We start from the raw sequence: 19,242 nt of genomic DNA, 5'->3' as shown, positions 1-19,242 counted from the left end.
ACTCGCCGGAGGAGGGGGGGGGAGGCCATTGGGAACCTGTTCCAGGTGGGTGGGAGATCTCCCCAAGGAAAGGAAGCAGAAGGGGGGTGGGGTGGGGTGGCGCTTCAGGTCAGGTGCGAAGCCACCCGGGGGCCCGTTTCACTTTTCTTTCAGTTTTACGGAAGTTGCTGCTGCCTTTGGCCTCCTCCTCATCCTCCCCCCCGTTTTAATATACTCTTAAGAGAGGTCGCCGCGAAGGAGGAGGTCTCTCTGTGGTTGTCAGACTGGGGTGATCTGTTTATTTTGCGGTTAATGAGGACAAGCACCCATTTCCAGTGAGGGGGGAGTAGGAGAGAGAGAGAGAGAGTGGGGGAGAGAGAGAGAAGAGAGAGAAAGAGTGGGAGGGAGAGAGAGAAGAGAGAGAGAGAAAGAAGAGAGAGGGAGAGAGAGAGAAAGAAAGAAGAGAGAAAAAGAGCATAGTCAGAAAAGGAGGAAGTTTATTCTAAGGGTTTTCTCAAAGCACACATATTTGCCCTTTTTTTTTCTTTTGCTTTTCTGTTTTCTTTCTCTCTCTCTCTTTCTCTCTCTGTGTTTTCCTTTTGTCCATGTTTTTTCCCCTCCCTCTCCCTCTTTAATTATTTTTTCCTCTTTCTATATAAGCTTCTCCCATCCTGTCCATAAAGGTGGCTTGTCAGGTTCCTGGCGTGCTGTCTAAATGAAAAGGAATTTTAATTTATTTGGGACAAGCTGCTGACGGATGAGGAGGCTGCTTATTACATTTAATGAGCCTTACCTCACACCTTGGCTCAATTGTTTGTTTGTTTGTTCCTTCTTTCCCCTCGTTGTCCTCTCTTGTGGAGTCTAGAGAGGTGAAGGGGCCGGTTGTACGTCCACTTCTGTTTTGGAGGATGGATAAAACAGCTGGGTCAGAGCAGGGGTCTCGCCTTCAGGCTGCAACAGAGCTTTGGCGCTCGGGGTGGGGGCCTCTGGCCTTCTAAGGTTCTCACGGCCCAACCTGGCCCAACCTGCGTTGGAGTTTACACACGTGTGTGTGTGTGTGTGTGTTTAGGAATCCGTGGCCTGGTATCTTGACCGTACCCGTCTTTAACCTTTGGAGGAATTATTTTGGCCAAAGAAAACCTTAACCCTGGATCATCGCACCAAGATACAGTTCGGTGCTTGTTTGTAAAGACGGTTTGTTTGATTTGGCTCTGTGCCCGATTCGATTTCCTTCTAGTCCCCGCCTGAGACAAGCAACTGAACACACGGACTTCCAACTTTTTAGACACTTTCTTGGGTTTGCCCCATAGAGTTCCCTGTTTTTAACACCGCACAAATGACTCTGGGACAGTAGCCCTCTTCCCACACTCCCCTTTTCCTTGATAGCAGAGTGGAGGGGCACTCTGTGTGCGTGTGTGCGTGCGTGTGTGTGTGTGTGTGTGTGTGTGTGTGTGTGAAGGAGATTTTTTTTTTTTTGTACAACCTGTTCATCTTTATTCCTTGTTAACAATGATCAATGGGGAAGAACCGCAACATTTTAAAAAAAGCAATGAATCTGCCGTAAACAATTGTTGCTGTCGTGTCGCTTTTTCTCATCCTGCACACACACACCCTCCCGCATTTAAAAAAGGTAACTACAGTTAAGGCCAACTTATATTCTGCCCAGAGTTTCAAGCTCTGATGAGACAATTGCTTGGTATTTACTTCATAACTCATAAGTTGTAATAAAATGGTTGATGATTGACTAGCCTCAAACTTTGCACCTGCTATTTTGGTGTGAAAAGAATGGAAGGTTATTTATGTGTGCATTTAATTTTTTTTAAAAAAAAAACCCCAAACTTTAATTTTATTTAATTATCACTGTATCGTGCCCAGAATTAAAAACACCAGGAAGGACTTAATATGCATTGTTTTGAAATGTTGCTTCTAGAACGATCCAGTCTTGGGTGTGTTTGTGAATGTGTGTGTGTGTGTGTATACGTGTGTGTGTGGTTTTATTTCATTTCATGTTTTCCTTTTATTAGGTCAAGGGCCTAAATGTGTAGGCTTGATATGTCCTCGTGAAGGGTGTGTGTGTTTGTGTGTGGGCACATCTCTTGTTTCATGAAGAAGCTGAACCCAAAAAAATGAATTTAAAGTGGAAACAGTGTGGTTTCCTATGTCGGCTTTTAATGTTAAGGTTTGGTAGAAAATAAAAAATATAATTCTTAAGGCTCAGAATGAAAGTCCTCGGCTACACTTTGCAATCGTCTGGGGTTTATACTCAAGGCCTTTCTTTAGCTTAGACAGATCAGTGACCCCTGTTTTGATAGCCACGTATGATGTCCAAGGAAGCTGTCTTGCGTTGAACTCCGAGAGAGTTGGTGTCTAGCTGATGAAGGTTTCTCTGTCACGCAGGCAGGAAAAAACACAAACGGGACTTCCATGTACATCTGCTGGGAACAGAAGTCTTGCGTACAGATCTTCCCTAGAAGTTGGAGACAGTTGGCCGAGCCCCGGAGACAAGGCCCCCCAAAATGGCATGGAAGTTAGCAGAACACTTAGGCCTGTGGGTCAGCCTAGATCCCCTGAGGCCCCCTGTTCTTTTTTCTTTCCAGGGGGAATCTATCAATGCTTTTGGAGCTAGAGTTGAAAAGCTGTCAGGTGGACGAAGGAAGGAAGAAAAAAAAACAGAATTATTACGCCCAGGACAAATTAATCGACCTTTAGGAAGCAAGCAATGGATTCATTGATCTAACTTTATACAAAAGCCCCCCTAGAATTCACAGGCTTTTGGCCTCTGTTCTGTGATACCCCCTTGTGAATGGATAACTTTTTGGTGGGGGGGGGGGAAGATGCTTGTAGGAAAGAGGTTAGTGGAATGAAGACAGGAATCCTTGTGTGTCGTCTTTTCCTGTCCACCTACTCACCTTTGTGGAAGTATCTGTTAACTCCGATGACTAGGCAAGTCAGTTGAACGCAGGACTCTATTAATCTACTTTTAGCAACCTTGAAACTTTTCGATGCGCTCCACTTTTTCCTCTGCCAGCGTAATTTTCAAGGAGCAATCTTCAAAATTGGTGTAATAATCCTTACTAGCTACACACATAGGTGTGTGCGATATTCCTACGCTTGGTTTTGTAATTTTTATACAGAATTCAGTTTTCATTCAGGAGGAGCAGCGCAGCTTCTGGGTTTCATTAGCTGTGAAGGTGGACTGTTTGATATTACATCTCAAAAAGCTATTTTCAGTGTGTGTGTGTGTGTGTGTGTGTGCGCACACATACATACGTGGGCGAAGAGATTCAGTGCCTAATACACCTTCTGTCCTTCTGCTACATTAGGAGAAATAGGATAAATTATGCAAACAAAGCATGTTTGCTTAACTTGGGTAAAAATTTTCTTTGGCACAGGCAACCTTGGATATCTTTTATTGCCCGCGTGGAATAAATAGGATTTTCTAAACCATTCTTCCATTGTAAAATATTTCTGCAAGTACTCAAATCCTAACAAAAAATTTTTTAGTGGGCTGGATGAAAACAGCATTCGATACTGAATTTAAGGAAGCTAGCCGCCTATGGAAAGTCAGAACCTCCATTAGTACAGTATGTTGCAGTTTAATACATTTTTGAGGAAGTCTTTTAGTTTACCTATAAAGTGTGTGTTGTTTGTATGAATTATGTCCTTCCACCGTTTGTATTAAAAGAGTAGGATTATAGAGATGTTCTGGGACTGTCAATTAACAGTGAATACGTGTCCATTAAGAAGAAGGCATGTTTTAAATTTATCTTCATAATATATTCACTCAGTTTTCTATCTATCTATCTATCTATCTATCTATCTATCTATCTATCTATCTATCTATCTATCTATCTAATCTAATCTAATCTAATCTAATCTAATCTAATCTAATCTATATTAACATACTTTTCTTAAAGAATGGAATCTCGTTTCTGTGTTTTAGTGCAGTGATCTCCCTGAGACCTATTTGAAATTAAACCACAGATCCTTACTGGTTTTCTGCAGATTCTCTTCCTGTGTGAATCTGTGTCAGTGTGAAATTCAACTTTGTTGCTATGCTATGAAGCCCTTTCCGTGCCCTCAGTGTGTCCAGATAAAACAATGCTCAGACTGGGGGATTGTTAAACTGCCAGCCAAGATGTCCATGCCATCATCAAACCACCCTTTGAAACAACTTTGCGTAGTCCTTTATTCTCTGCATTTTATGGATGGTTTAAGTGGGAGGAACTTCTTTCGTTGATTTGAAGAGGTAGTAGTTGGGCAACCAAGTTGAAAGGACACAACGTCCTTGGCAGGTGGGGATTCTAATGTCACAACACACTTCGAGGCTGTTCTCTCTATACTATCGTTGCACTTTGATTGGTTGCTTGCGATCGTTACTTATTAAGTACCCTTGTAAATGGCTTTTCGGTTAACGTTCAAAAACGTTTTAATAAGAAAAAATACGAAGCGAAAGAGCGAGATCATTAAGCAACAACACAGTTGAATCCTTGACAATAAGAGCCTGCCTCTAGCTGAAGAGATATGCTTTAATGGCGTTGATGAAACCAAGGACTTTGTGCACCTCCAAAAAGCAGGGGAGTCCTTGGGAAAGTTGATTTGGTTAAGTACCCTTTCAAAACATCTCCCCTTCTTGGCATCAAAAGCCTCCTCCCTAAGTTGGACTTTGGAGCTTTAATATATGTATGTGTGTATGTATTTATGTATGGTATGATATTCAGCTTTGTTTGGGTATTTTCCCAGGTCATTATAGTTGTGCTTTTAAAGTTGTAGCAACATTTCGGCAGAATCTCATCTGCCATCATCAGGCTTCTGTATTGTGTTCATCTGTGAGTCAGACTTTTACAGTTGTTTCAGTTTTAAAAGTCTCTAAAAGTCTGACTCACAGATGAACGCGATACAGAAGCCTGATGATGGCAGATGAGATTCTGCTGAAACGTTGCTACAACTTTAAAAGCACAACTATAATGACGTGGGAAAATACCCGAACAAAGATGAATACCATACATGAAAGTACCTGCGAAAACTTAAGAAAACAAATAGATAGATAGATAGATAGATAGATAGATAGATAGATAGATAGATAGATAGATAGATAGATAGATAGAACCAACCACATGCTGGCTAGCCTCCTGTCATAGCACAGTTTAGTTTTAGTTTTAGTTTAGTTCAGTTCAGTTCAGTTTAGTTTAGTTCATTGTCATTGCATCTTGTGCAATGAAATTAAATAACATCTTCAGAACCAGAATCCAGAACCTGTGGATCTTTTAGTCTTGAAAGTCAAACAATTCCCTTTTTGTCCTCTATGATGGGGAGAGACTTCTGATGGGATGGAGAGATCGTGAAGGCTAGCTCAGATGGGTCAGGCCTAGAGCTGCTTTAGTCCGGCATGTGGCCTCTCATCCTGGCCAAATAGATGCCCTCAGGATGGCCCCTCGCAACCAGGGAGGCCAAATGAACGGTGCAAATGGGGCCTGGTTCTCTTTTGTCCTTTGAAGAGGAAAATATTCCTCCTTTGGCAACCGAGCAGCTGTTTCTCTCGCCAGCCTCTTTTTTGGGAGATCCCAAACAGCAAAGTGTTCAGGACGCCTCTCCATCCCACCAGAAGCCCCTTTTCCTTCTTAAGGAGAGGTGCCAGGCCAACCATTTTCCTCTCTCTCTCTCCCCCCTTCCCAGCAGGGTTAGGCTGAATTTTGCTTCTGCAAGAAAAATTGGGCAGAGTGAAAGAAACAGGCTTTTGCACACACACACCCTGCCATTTTTCTCATTCATCCTCTTAAGGAAAAGGGTTGCCAACAAAAATTTTCCCACCAACGGATGCTCTCTGGACCTAACCAAGAGGATTTGGGGAGTTGAGTTCAGCCCAGGTGGTCCTCAACTCAACGGCCATGATGGAGCCCCAAATGTAGGCTGTGAAATTTTGTTAGTGAATTGGGTCTCCTTTTATACAACTTTTTCCTTCTTCTTGCCACGTTGGTTTAATTTAACCCCCGCAGTTGTTAAAAATGATTCGCGTGGTTGCTGAACGAATCTGGGTTTCTCCGTTGAACTCAGCGGGTCACAAAAACGAACAGCGCCTCCGTCATAAATATGAGTGAGCCGTCCATCATGTCTGAAACATGCCAATCACGTGCCCAGGGGGAATGTTGCGACGGCCATAAGTATGGGAAAAAAAGGGTTCGTCGGTCCCCATGTTTTTTTCCAGCACCGTTCTAACTCGGAACGGATACTGAATGGAACTGTTGTAAGTCGAGGACTTCCTGGTTGTGGATCGGGCTCTTATCTTACCTTATCCGAATGAGGCCAGTTCAGTTTTGGGGGAAGGAGCCAATGATGGAAAAACGCCGGCCCGGGAGGAATGGAGTAAGGACAGGGGAGAAGGCAGACGAGTTGGCAAGTCCCAAAGGCGACATCATCAAACAACCACGCAGGCTCGTTCAGGATGTGGTCAGGCCACCATTGATAACAATCGTTTCCACACTGAGGGAACGGCTGATTTTAAAGAAGAAGAAAAAAAATGTGGGGGAAACTAACCCCAAAAGTGTCTTTTTTTAAAAAAAACAACAACTGGGCAGATCCGTCTCGATCCTGCCACTGGTCGTGGGCTTTGGACATGCGCACATCCTCCTCCGGTTCACTGCAGAGACCGGATCAATTTGGACGTCTTCAGCAATAAAAAATGCCAATGTCGTCTTAATTCACCAGGCCCCGAGATGACAGCAAATTTACATTTTTTAATTAAACTAGCAGCCAGTTTTTATGAGAGGGGGCTGGGTTATGCAAATCAAATGGTTGTGTACGAAAGATTAGGAGAGTTTGGGAATAAATTCCACAAATGCTAATAAAAAAAAAAAAGAGAGAGAGAGAGAGGAAGAGAATGAGTGAAAGAAAGAAAGGATATTGTTCCATTAGCCCCTTTTAGACTGATTTCCCTGGAGAGAGGAGGGAAGGGGGAGGGAAGGGGGGGCGGGTTGCAGCTTTCAAAGACAGCATCAATTTTTAGGATTGAAGGTTCTCCTGGATGTTGTTGACCCCTCCCAGGGGAAAGTGATAGCAAAGGCAAAGAGAAACTTAGCGTACTGTTGCATTAATGCCTGGGTCTGACTGAGATTCTGCAGCGGGAAAACCCTGAAGCACACAGGCTGGAGCTGTAGGATGGGAAAGCACAGCGTTGGGCATTGCCAACCCACCTGCAGATTGAAGACTCTTCCCAAATAGCAGAGGGGGCCGCGATCCTTATTTTGCATGGCATGGCACTGGCTCTGAGACCCTAATCGGGCTCCGTTTCTTCGGTAGGAGAAACTGGACCCTCCGTTGTGCCACTCTTTGCAAACTTCAGTGTGAACCACTCCAGGGTGCGCCTGGTGGCATCTCTGACGTCGCTCGTTTTGCCCCTTTGCCATGTGGGGGTTGAGGCCCCGTGTTCTTCCTTCTCTCGGCGCTTCATTCCTGCCCTGGGCATGGTCCTTGGGACATCATTTTTTTCCACTCCAGTTTTTAATTGTTACAGAACAGAAGCTGATTTTCCCCAGAGAGTTTATATAACAGGGGTGGGATTCTACCGGTTCGCACCTATTTGCTAGAACCGGTTGTTAACCTTCTAAGCAGTTCGGAGAACCGGTTGTTAGAAGAAATTACTGGGCTAATCCTGTAAGGAAGACAGGAAGGAAACATTCTGGGGTTGCTTACAGAAACTACCTCTCCGTTAACCCTTATTACATTCTTGGCAGGACGAGACTTCCTGTCTCGGGAACTTCTCTGTAGTTTTTTTCCCCCTCCTTTGCTGGTGCTTTGCTTGTGTGGAGGGACCATTCAAAGTTACAATGGCACTGAAAAAAGTGACTTATGACCATTTTTCACACTTACGACTGTTGCAGCTTCCCCACAGTCATGAGAGGCCAGGCAAGGAGATGGTGCCTCGATGTGAATGATGTTGAGTTGGCCACGGCCAGCCAATAACATGACCGCCAAGCCATGTCCACCCAGTCACATGACCAGGCCATGTCCACCAACTAAGCCACACCCACAGAACCGGTTGTTTAAAAAATTGAATCCTACCCCTGGTTTATAACACAACAACCTGGCCAAGGAAGGAGGATTTGTTAGTGGCACATCATCCCACAGTGGGTGGGTGGTGTGGCTGCAGGGCTGGCGGCTTCTAAGGAAGTTGGCACGGCGAGGCTGAGAAATCCCTGACGAAGCCAAGTGGCAGGTGAGACTTTGCAAGCTTTCAGGTCAGTTTGCGATGCCCAACGTGCCAAGCACACAGAATATCACGAGTTGGCTGGGTCAATTCCCATGGACTTGGACTGTCGGCTTCTCATATATTGCACCTTAACACAAGCTCACCAATAGTGCTAGTGCACACAGATATCTACTCCCCCTTCACTCTCCCGATTTATTTCCAGCCCTTTTCTCTCTTGGCAGCCTCTCCGGCATCTGCCAGCCAACCAGAATCTGTGCCGGGGATTGAAAAGAAAAGGAGAGTGGATTCCCCAAGATTGGAAAGTACTTGGGAGTTTCCAATCCTGGGGCAGTTTCACACTCCGGGATGAAAGGTTGGACCCGCGAGGCCTCAACAGGAGTGAAAGTGGAGGGAGAACAGCTTGCTGGAACCCAAGCCGGCGGGGGGTGGGGGGGGAGTGGGGACTGAGGTTGGCAGTCAGGTCACCCCCCCCGTTCAGTTCCTCCCAGGTGACTCCGCCAGAAGGGAAGGCTGGGGCCCCACCGGCTTCCATCTCCTCTTCGTTGGGGTGCAATGATTCGCATCCACTGTTTTTAGCTGCGTACCTTCGCCTGGGTCCCGACCTTAACTCCTTTTCAGGATTGGCAGGATAGGTTGGATCAAGAGCTGTGCCGGCGCAGTAGCTAGAACGGAGCACTGCAGGCTAATTCTGCTGACTGATGATTGTCCACAGTTCGATTCTGACCGGCTCGAGGTCGACTCAGCCTTCCATCCTTCCGGGGTCGATAAAATGAGGACCCAGTTTGTTGGGGGCAATAGGCTGACTATGTAAAATGCTTAGAGGGCTGGAAAGCACTGTGAGGCAGTATATAAGTCTAAGTGCTATTGCTATCTTCCTTCCTTCCTTCCTTCCTTCCTTCCTTCTGCATGGGAATTTCTCCATCTCAAGGGGGAGATTTTGCCATCTCTCTCTCTCTCTCTCTCTCTCTCTCTCTCTCTCTTTCTCTCTCTCTCTCAGAGAGAGCGTGACAGAGAGACACACACACACACACAGAGACACAGAGACAAAGTCAGAGAGAGAAAGTCAGAGAGAGAAAGAGAGAGAGAGAGACAGACACACACACACGTGTGTGTGTCTGTCTCTCTCTCTCTCTTTCTCTCTCTGACTTTGTCTCTGTGTCTCTCTCTGTGTGTGTGTGTCTCTCTGTCACGCTCTCTCTGCCTCCCTCTCTCTCTTTCTCTGTGTGTGTGTGTGTCTCTCTCTCTCTGTTTCTCCCCCCTCTGTGTGTGTGTGTCTCTCTCTCTTTCTCTCTCTCTCTCTCTCTCTCTCTCTGTCTCTGTCTCTCTCTCTCTCTCTGTGTCTCTCTCTCTCTTTCTCTCTCCCTCTCTCCTCAAACACAGGGGGCGGGACCTGAAAAATATTGGAAGCAAAACGGAAAGATGCTTCTTTGCCTCCCAGTCCCTGTATTATTCCTTAGTACATACTTCATTCGTCAAAGGTTGGGCAGATCCAGAGGAGGAATTCTTAACTCTTATCTCCATTTTACAGACAGGGGGGGCGACCTTAACATTTGAAAGATGAGGGGTGTTTTCATCTTGTACAACATTAGGAAAACGTGTAATTAATGCGGCTGTTGCTTCTGTCGATGGCTCGAGATCGCGTAGAAACGAAAATTTGCTAGGAAGCCCCTAGCAGGCAGCACATCGGAGCCGCCGGTTGCCACCTGCCATCCCATGGGTTTCCGTGCATTGACACACTCAGAGGTGTGCAGTCAGTGTACATGGGTGTGTTAATCATGCTCAATTCCCCAGCCCACCCCTCCAGTCCCAGGTATCTCAAACCTGGGAGGTTTGCTCAGGCCGCTTGGCCTCCCTTCTCTTGGATTGTCATCTTCTTCCTTTTGAGCATCTCAGGTGTGTTCAGAAGCGAAAGTTGGGAGCTGCTTGGGGTTTCTTCAAAAGAGGGCAGTTGTTTGCTTTTCTCTTCATTTGTCTTCTGGGTGGTTTTTTTGTTGTTGTTGTTGTTTGTTTGCAAGAACATTTTGTGCTGGGAGATGCACCAGCCAGCCAAGTCACTTGACAGATAGTGCTTCAAACTGGTCAGGGCCTCCTTACTCTCTGGATGGAAAGGGTGGGGGAAACAAAGGTGCCCAACAAATGGTTTTGCCTTGGCCACCCACCCGCCTTTCAGATAGTTTGGACTCTTCCCTTCCTTCTTCACTTCTACCCATTTCTTTCCCTTCCTTCCCTTCCCTGCCCCTCTGCATCCAGCGGCTGTGAAGAGCCTCTTGGAGGGTGACCTCCCTCAATCTCAGTGGGACCAAAATTGTAAACCCTGCGATGACGCAAATGAGAGCACTTGTCTTAGGCTGCTGGGGTTTGTGTGTGTGTGTGTGTGTGTGTGTGTGTGTGTGTGTGTGTGCGCCTGAATTCTGCTGTGTGAAGCTTGGGCAGAGGGGCAGCATTTCCTAATCTGAGAAAAGGTGTTGCACTCACCTGGTTCTGAAAACAGTCCTTTCACCTTATCCCTAGTTCCATAGAGTAGAGTAGAGTAGAGTAGAGTAGAGTAAAATAGAAAAAAGTAGAATAGAGTAGAGTAGAATGTAGGAGAGTAGAGTAGAGTAGAATTAGAGTAAGAGCAAGAGTAAGAGTAAGAGAGTGTAATAGAATTAGAATAGAATTAGAATTGAATAGAATAAGAGTAGAATAGAATAAAGTATAGAGTATAGAATACAATGGAATAGAATAAGAATAGAATAGAAGAAAGATAATAGAATAGAAGAAAGATAATAGAATAAGAATAGAATAGAATTAGAATTAGAATAGAATAGAATAGAATAGAATAGAATAGAATAGAATAAGAGTAGAGTAGAGTAGAATAGAATATAGAATAGAATATAGAATAGAATTAGAATTAGAATAGAATAAGAGTATTCTGTTCTACTCTACTCTACTCTTATTCTATTCTAATAGTAGAATAGAGTAGAATAGAGTATAGAATAGAATGGAGGAGAGTAGAAGAGAGGAGAGGAAGGGATAAGATAAACAGTTGGAAGGGGCCTTGGAGGTCATCTAGTGCAACCCCCTGCTTGAGCAGGAAACAGTTCCCGCAGGCAGCCAGTGCTACTGTTAGTAGCTCCTTGACTGCTGAGGGAGCAAGGGCAGAGTCAGATTTAAGCCCCCCCCCCCCAAAAAAAAAGAAAAAAGCAACAGGCTCCACCTTCCCGTATGTTGAAGACCTGCACACCTTGACCAACCCTGCAGCATCCTGGGGGGGGGGGTCCACCTTGCCCACCTGGGGAAACTACTATTCAGAGCCGCTCAAAATGGCTGCGCCTGGGCACTCAGATGCCCTGCCCAGGCATCCGTCCAACTTTCCAGAGCCTGGAACGTGCCCGATCAGTATCCCTCGGTTTCCCTCCCCTCCTCCCAGGCAGTCCTCCTCCCTCCCCTCCCCACCCGGCACGAGTGGCATTCTCCTAGGGAAACGCAGTTTGTTTTGCCAGGGTGACCTGTTTAATCATCTCATTTTCTGGTGGCCGTTTATTCCTTGTTACCACGGTTACGGCCCCATTAAAAGGAGAAGCAATAAGGCAGCGAGTCAAACAGGTAATAAAAACATTAAAGCCATGTGCGTATCGGCCAGGAGGGGAAGGCAGCGCAGTGAGACGCAACGGGGCCCACGCCGGAGAGGGAGAGTGGGGTCAGCACCGGGAGGCAAGGGGACTGGAAGGGAAGAGAGGAACAGGGGAGAGAAGTTTGCTCAACTCCAGAAAAAGTTTGCTGGTTTTCTTTAAAGGAGAAGCATCAGCAAACGGTGCTTGTCCATAAAAGCCCCTTTCCTAAGCTACTGTCGTACTTAACGGCGGCTTCGGCAGGCCTCAGGGCTGTGCGGCTGCTAGCAGGGCTCTCGTTTCCCCCTATTACATACACTGAGTTGTACGAGTTCAAGTAAGTCTGAGAGATAATCCCAGCACTATCAACAAGTAGACAGGGAGTGCAGTAATTCTGCCCTTGCCAATCCTTTTCCTTTACATTTCAACACGAAGGGAAGCTTGGATTCAGAAGCTCTGTGTGTGTGTGTGTGTGTGTGTGTGTGTGTGTGTGTGTGTGAGAGAGAGGAGAGAGAGAGAGAGAGAGAGAGAGGGGGGAGAGAGAGAGAAAGAGAGAGACGGAGAGAGAGAGAAAGAGAGAGAGGGAGGGAGAAAGAGAGAGAGAAAGAGAGAGAGAGAGGAGGGAGAGAGAGAGAGAGAGAGAGAGCGCAAAGCTGTAATTTATGTACTGGTAGACCTCGATTTAACAACCACAATCTAACCCCAAATTTCTTCCTTCCTTCCTTCCTTCCTTCCTTCCTTCCTTCCTTCCTTCCTTCCTTCCTTCCTTCCTTCCTTCCTTCCTTCCTTTTTTCCCAAAAAACGTTTCTTATTTTTTCAATATAAACAGATCCTCTTCCATTGGCACTCCATTGACTGGGTCGGATCTTTTTTTTAACCAACAGTAACAATAATACTACCAATAGGTCAATGTCATTCTAATCCTCCAAACGTCCACAACTTCAACCAAGCTAATCTCTTCATATAACCCACTTCTCATTTTCCCATTAGTTTCGTTTAAACCTAAATAACATTTCTTTGCGCGTTGTATTGATAGTCCCTAAATACTATCATTTGATATATTTTTTTAAAGAATTATTCATGGTTCCCCCATAACGTCAATATTGCAGTTGTGTTGGGTTAATCATAACAGTGCTAAATATTATATCAATATTTCCTTCATTAATCCCGGAAGTGTATCTCAAAATCCCACACAATTTCTAGTCCTTAATATTGAGCCCTACAGGTCCTGTTGCTGAGGGAGAGGGTGGTTTATTGGATTTTGCCGCGTTTTACAACCTTCCTTGCCACCGTTGTGAAGCGAATCGCTGCAGTTGTCATTAAATGAGTAACGCGGTTGTTAAGCGAACCCCACCAACTTTGCTCATCAGAAAGTCACACAAAAGAGGGATCATGACCCCGGGGCGACCATAAATGCATGCCAGTTTGCCAGGAAGGCTGGATTTTGATCACATGGCCGTGGGGGGTGCGGTAGTGGTTGTAAGTGTGAAACACGGCCATCTCGCATTTTTCAAGGCTGTTATAACTTTGAACGGTCGCTAATGGGAAACTAACCAAGGCGAGAAGCAACCTTAGAACCAAGGAGAAATTTCCTGACAGTTGGAACAATTTAGTCAGTGGAACAACTTCCTCCAGAAGTTGTTGAATGCTTCAAAACTGGAAGTTTTTAAAGAAGAGATTCAACAACAATTTGTCTGAAGTGGTGTAGGGTTTCCTGCCTAAGCAGGGGGTTGGACTAGAAGACCTCCAAGGTCCCTTCCAACTCTGTTATTCTATTCTATTCTATTCTATTCTATTCTATTCTCTTTCTTCTCTTCTACTCCATTTATTCTAGTCTGTTCTCTTCTATTTCACTTCTATTTCATTTCTATTCTATTTCTGTTCTTAATTCTATTCTTTTCTATTCTCTTTCTTCTATTCTACTCCATTCTATTCTGTTCTATTCTATTTCTATTTCTATTCTATTTCATTTCTCTTCTATTTCTATTCTATTCTATTCTATTCTATTCTATTCTATTCTATTCTATTCTATTCTATTCTATTCTATTTCAATTATGTTCTGTTCTATTCTATTTCTATTTCTATTCTATGTCATTTCTCTTCTATTTCATTTCTCTTCTATTTCTCTTCTATTCTATTTCAATTCTGTTATATTCCATTCCATTCCATTCCATTCCATTCTATTCTATTCTATTCTATTCTATTCTATTCTATTCTACGTGTTGTAACTTGACATGTATTTTGAAGGTTTATTTCTTACCCTTGCCCTCAACTCACACTGGCTAACAGGTTGCCCCGGTGTGGAAGGGCCTGTTTTTTTGCCCACATTGCTTTTCCCCATAACAACCATCCTGCGAGGTAGGGCCGAGACAAAGGGATTGGCCTGAGTTCATCCAGGAAGGGGCTTGTTGGCTGAGGGTGGGCTTGGGTCTCCCTTCAGTCAGTCTCAGGTGTTTGCAGTAGCAGCAACCTCTGGGGCACCAGGGACCGTTTCCGTAGAGAGAGGTTCTCCCGGGGACCAGAGGGGGCCTGATTTCACGAGCTGCCCACATCCCACAATTGGGACCCCCTGGTCCATAGCAGCAGGGCAGCATCTTCTGTTTGACCTTGGCTAATCGGTCAGTCCTAGATGAGATCAACCCTGACTGCTCTTGAGAAGGCCAGGAAACTCACGGACTTTTGGCCACCTCCTGAGAAGGAAGGAGAAGAGACAAATGCTGGGAACGATGGAGGGAAGAAGAAGAAGGAGGAGGAGGAGGAGGAGGAGGAGGAGGAGGAGGAGGCTGGAGGGAGTCACTGAAGCAGTTGGCGTGAGCTTAAATCAAGGGCCTTCAAACTTGGCAAGTTTAAGACTTGTGGACTTCAACTCCCAGAATTCCTGAGCTAGCATGACCAGGAGGAATTCTGGGAGTTGAAGTCCACAAATCTTAAAAGCTGTCAAGTTTGAAGACCCCTGATCTACAGTATCTATCTTCTATCTCCATCTCCATCTACCTATCTTGTCTGTCTGTCTGTCTCTCTCTGTGTGTGTGTGTATGTCTGTCTATCTAATCCAAGGGTCTTCAAACTTGGCAACTTTAAGACTTGTGGATTTCAACTCCCAGGATTCCTGAGCTAACATGACCGGAGGAGGAATTCTGGGAGTTGATGGTCATGTGATCAAAATTTGAAATATTGCCTTATTAGATTATCGTATAAAATGAAAAGGCGTAGAAAAGAAGGGAAAAAGGAGGAAAAAGGCATTGACTTCCGACTCCCTTTGGTGCAGTAAGAATAACATTCTACTGATCAAACCTCACATAATCCAAATTCGGATGCTTGGCAACTGACTCGTATTTATGACCGTCGCAGTGTCCTGGGATAGTGCAATCACCTTTTGTGACCTTCTGACGAGCAAAGTCAGTGAGGAAGCCAGATTCAGTTAAGGACTGCACGATTCACTTAACAACGGTCATGATTCATTTAATGACCACAGCAAAACGGTCGTAAAATGGAGCAAAGCTCATGTAACAACTGCCTTGCTTAGCAGTCGGCATTTTGGGAATACTAGTGGTCGTAAGTTAAGGACTAACTGAGTTCTCGTCTGCAAATAAAGAGAATTGGGGGGTTTTCTTCCTGGGGAGGGGTAAACTCACTCTTCCCTCCGCCCCCTTGAGTTTCTAGCAAGTAGCCAAAGTAGTTAATTCCAGAAGCCCCCTGCCCAATTTTTATGGCGGTCCCGTCAACTGGACACTCCGTGGGGATGAGTTATTATTACCTGATAAAAAGGAGCCACTGAATTTAATGGGATTTATTTCTGAATTCCAGTGTTTGCCGCGTTCATCCTTTGCCTTGTTACTCTAGGCCTATTGTGGGTTTTTTGTGTGTGTTTGTGTGTACGGGTGTGTTTTCTCCCCCTTGATGTTGTTTTGGGTTTCAGAGCTGCCCTTTTTTTCACCAGACTTTCTTTCTTTCTTTTTTTTTAATCAGAAAACAAATTTGCAGAGAAAGGAACCAGGAGTACTAAGTAAATATTCAACATATAAATGAGCTCGCCGTGACCTTGAAAAGAGAGGGAGGGGCAGGAAGAGAAAGCTTGAAAATTAAAAAGCATAGGGAAAAAAAATGAGTTTGCAAACGTCTTACTAGGATTGGCCCTTTTTTTTTTTTTCATGAATCCTTGGTTAGGGGATCTTTCCAAGTTCAGCATTTTACAGGTTGGAAAAAAATGGGGCTCGGGGCCCCTGATTTGTCCAGCAAGATCCCAGGGGGGCAGCTTTATAACAGATTTAAGTTTGATGGTGTTGTGGGCAGAATGGCTGTTTCCCCATTTTAAAGCTGCTTTCTGAATTCTAAATTACACAGAATAATGTTTGTTTTTCAGTCCACAAAGAAAGTTCAGGCTTGCAATGACCAAATATCTTTTAACTGCCATAACAATAACAACGGTTACAACTCTTACCGAAAGTTTCGATCAAATGTATTTTAATCATTGCTTATTTTAAGAAGGGGACTCAGTGGTTTTCTTACACTTTGGAAAAACCGTGTCATCTTTTCCCCATTTCAACAATAATAATAATAATTGCCCATTTCCTTAAAAAGAAAAGTACCTCTTCTGTTCCTTAACAATTGCTCCAACGCACTTACAAAAACCGAAGATGTCTTTGGAATATGTGATCAAAGCAGGAAAAATGACCCTGCGTATTTTTTCTGGTGAGGTCACTTTGAACTTGGGTCTGCTCTCGTCACTTGCCGGCAAAGATAATTAGTTCCAATCGTAACCCAAGTCCTTCCCCTTCTGGCTTTCCTTCTTCAACAGCTGTGCATTTTGACTGTGAAAAAGGCAGCTGGACAAGGCTCGATTTACACAGATTGTGCACTACGTTTTCTTTTTTTTTAACATCCCACGTCAGGCTGCAGTTTTGTGCAGACTCGGATCAGGGGTTGTGTGTCTTTTGGGAAAGAGCCGTGGTGCAAAAGGAAATTCAGCATCCCCCAATGAGTTCTGCATTTTAATAAAAGAATAACAGAGTTGGAAGGGACCTTGGAGGTCTTCTAGTCCAACCCCCTGCTTAGGCAGGAAACCCTACACCACTTCAGACAAATTGTTGTCGAATCTCTTCTTAAAAAACTTCCAGTTTTGGAGCATTCAACAACTTCTGGAGGAAGTTGTTCCACTGGTTAATTGCTTTTTTCACTGTCGGGAAAATTTCTCCTTAATTCTTGATTGCTTCCCTCCCTGATTAGTTTCCACCCATTGCTTCTTGTCCTGCCTTCAGGTGCCTTGGAGAATAGCTTGACCCCCTCCTCCCTGGGGCAGCCCCTCAAATATTGGAACCCTGCTATCATGTCACCCCTGGTCCATCTCTTCACTAGACTAGACATACCCAATTCTTGCAACCTGTTCTTCATAAGTTTAATCCTCCAGTCCCCTAATCATCTTGGCTGGATGCAGTATTCCAAGTGTGGCCTTAGCTAGCCCTTATAAAGTGGTATTAACATATTTTGTTTGGAAACCTATCATATTCCATACTTGCAGTTGGATAGCTGATACACTGTTCTTTTAAAAAAAAGTCTCCCCTTTTTTTTTTGCTTCTTGGCTGACCATTCCTTTTGCTTCCTCCCTGGCTGGGTGCATGGCGTGGCTGGCAAACTCTCCCCAAACCAGAGAGCTGGAGAAAAGGAATAATTGCAGCCTTCTCTCCCCTTCACGCCTTCCCTGTTCTACCCCTTTATCCCTGCTCGATGCAAATAAACGGCCATTGCCACTCGCACTCAGTCAAGACCGTTGATAACCTGAAGTAGCTGGAATTCTCCCCAATCGATGGGCTATCCTGTGTTAGTGGAGGCCTCTTGATCTACCCCCTTGTTCACTTACCAGCCTCCTGCAAGGTTCTGACCCACGCCCTTTTCTGACAAATCAAACACAATCCAAAAGGAACAGAAACCTTGTAATGCTTCTGCAAAACGATTAGCTGTGATGAGCACAAGCCTTGCCACACTGTGCGAGACTTGCCATACAGAGAACAGACAAGGAATAATTTGCAAAATAAGAACGTTCAAATACAAACTCGGGATACTGGAATGTCCACGAGGCTGGAGTCTCAAAACGTCTTTGCCTTCTGCAAAGTATGTTCGTTTCACAGCTGGCTTTTATCTTCTTGAAGGAGGGGCCACTAGCTTGCAGCCTTACTCATCTCCTCTGCTTGTGTTTGGAAGAGATTTCTTTTCAGGTGGGGAGGGGGAGTAGAACTCCTTAGCATCAGAGCGTGTTAGTAATAATAATAATAAGAAGAAGAAAATAATAGTAATAATAATAATAATAATAATAGTAGTAGTAGTAGTAGTAGTAGTAGTAGTAGTAGTAGTAATAATAATAATATACAAAATATTAATGGCTCTGGTGGTCATTTGGAAAAATCCTTTCTTAGTGAGCACCTAGAGTCAAGAGGAGGAACATACGTGCCAAATTTCAAGTGTGCAGGCTTGACAGTTCTGAAAATTTTGTGATGATGCCCGAGTGGCATTTCGCCTTTTATACGGATAGATTCAGTAGCTGGAAGCAAAGCAGTAGTAGCTGGCACCCGTCCCCTGGGATCCTGGCTCCTTCCTCCTAAGAGTTGTTAGCTCAGGCAGACGGAGTGGGGGTGTCTTGGTGGTGTCTGCTGACTCAGTGTTGTACTTTCTACTGATTGTGAGGAGAAGGGGGGGCGTGGGGGGGGGGAAGAGGAGTATCCCTCTCCTCTGTGTGTAATTTCTGCTCTAGAGGGATCCTCACCCACTTTCCCAGCCTGCCTCCAAGGGCTTCTTCCTTTCACCTCTTTCCCATTCCAGAGGGGGAAAGCTAGGGTGAGAAGTTAGGTCACACACACACACACACACACACACCCTCTGAAATAAAAGCAGGGGATGTTCTTGATTCTGCTTGGTGTGTGTGTGTGTGTGTGTGTGTGTGTGTGTTTCTGTGTGTGAACCCTCATACGACAGCACGTTAACACAAACCATGCGCTGCCGTTCCTAGAGCTGTTAACTTTTTCCTCTTTCCAAATTTTAGCTATCTTTGCTCGGGTGGGGGGGATCCAGCCCAGTCTCTCCAGTCTCTCTCTCTCTCTCTCTCTCTCACACACACACACTTACTTCTTGTCCTGCAGGCCAAGTAAACTTCATCTGAGCAATTTGGGGGAATCCTAAGAAAAGTAGGGGCAAGGAAAGGCCCGCCTTTCAGAAGGAGTTGGACTTTCCACGCAGACAATTCGTGCGAACTCTCTCGGTGCTGGACAGGCAACTGTCTCTTTGTAAGATGCTTCTGTCCACTCTGCAGAAGCCATGGCCATTTGTAACTGCTTTCTTCCCCTTTCCACCCTTTGCAGTTCTTCTCCTCTTTTTTTTTCCAGCCTTTTCTCCCCATTTTCCCTCCCCTCCTCTTTTTCCATCCTGCCTCTCGTTTCTCCCCCCCAACCCGGCTTGTGATGCAATGCCATAACT

At 44.9% G+C, this 19,242-nt stretch overlaps 1 protein-coding gene across 15 annotated transcripts in view; it reads left to right on the top strand.

The window, feature by feature from the left end:
* Positions 1-19,242, top strand: part of CASZ1 (castor zinc finger 1) — a 267,041-nt gene that overhangs the window by 146,632 nt on the left and 101,167 nt on the right. The gene's annotated exons all lie outside the window — the stretch shown is intronic.

This window comes from Pseudonaja textilis, chromosome 18, assembly GCF_049901715.1.
Source record: "Pseudonaja textilis isolate UNSWEBS1 chromosome 18, rPseTex1.2, whole genome shotgun sequence".
Taxonomy (NCBI): Eukaryota; Metazoa; Chordata; class Lepidosauria; order Squamata; family Elapidae; genus Pseudonaja; species Pseudonaja textilis.
This window is presented reverse-complemented; position numbering and strand designations above follow the sequence as displayed.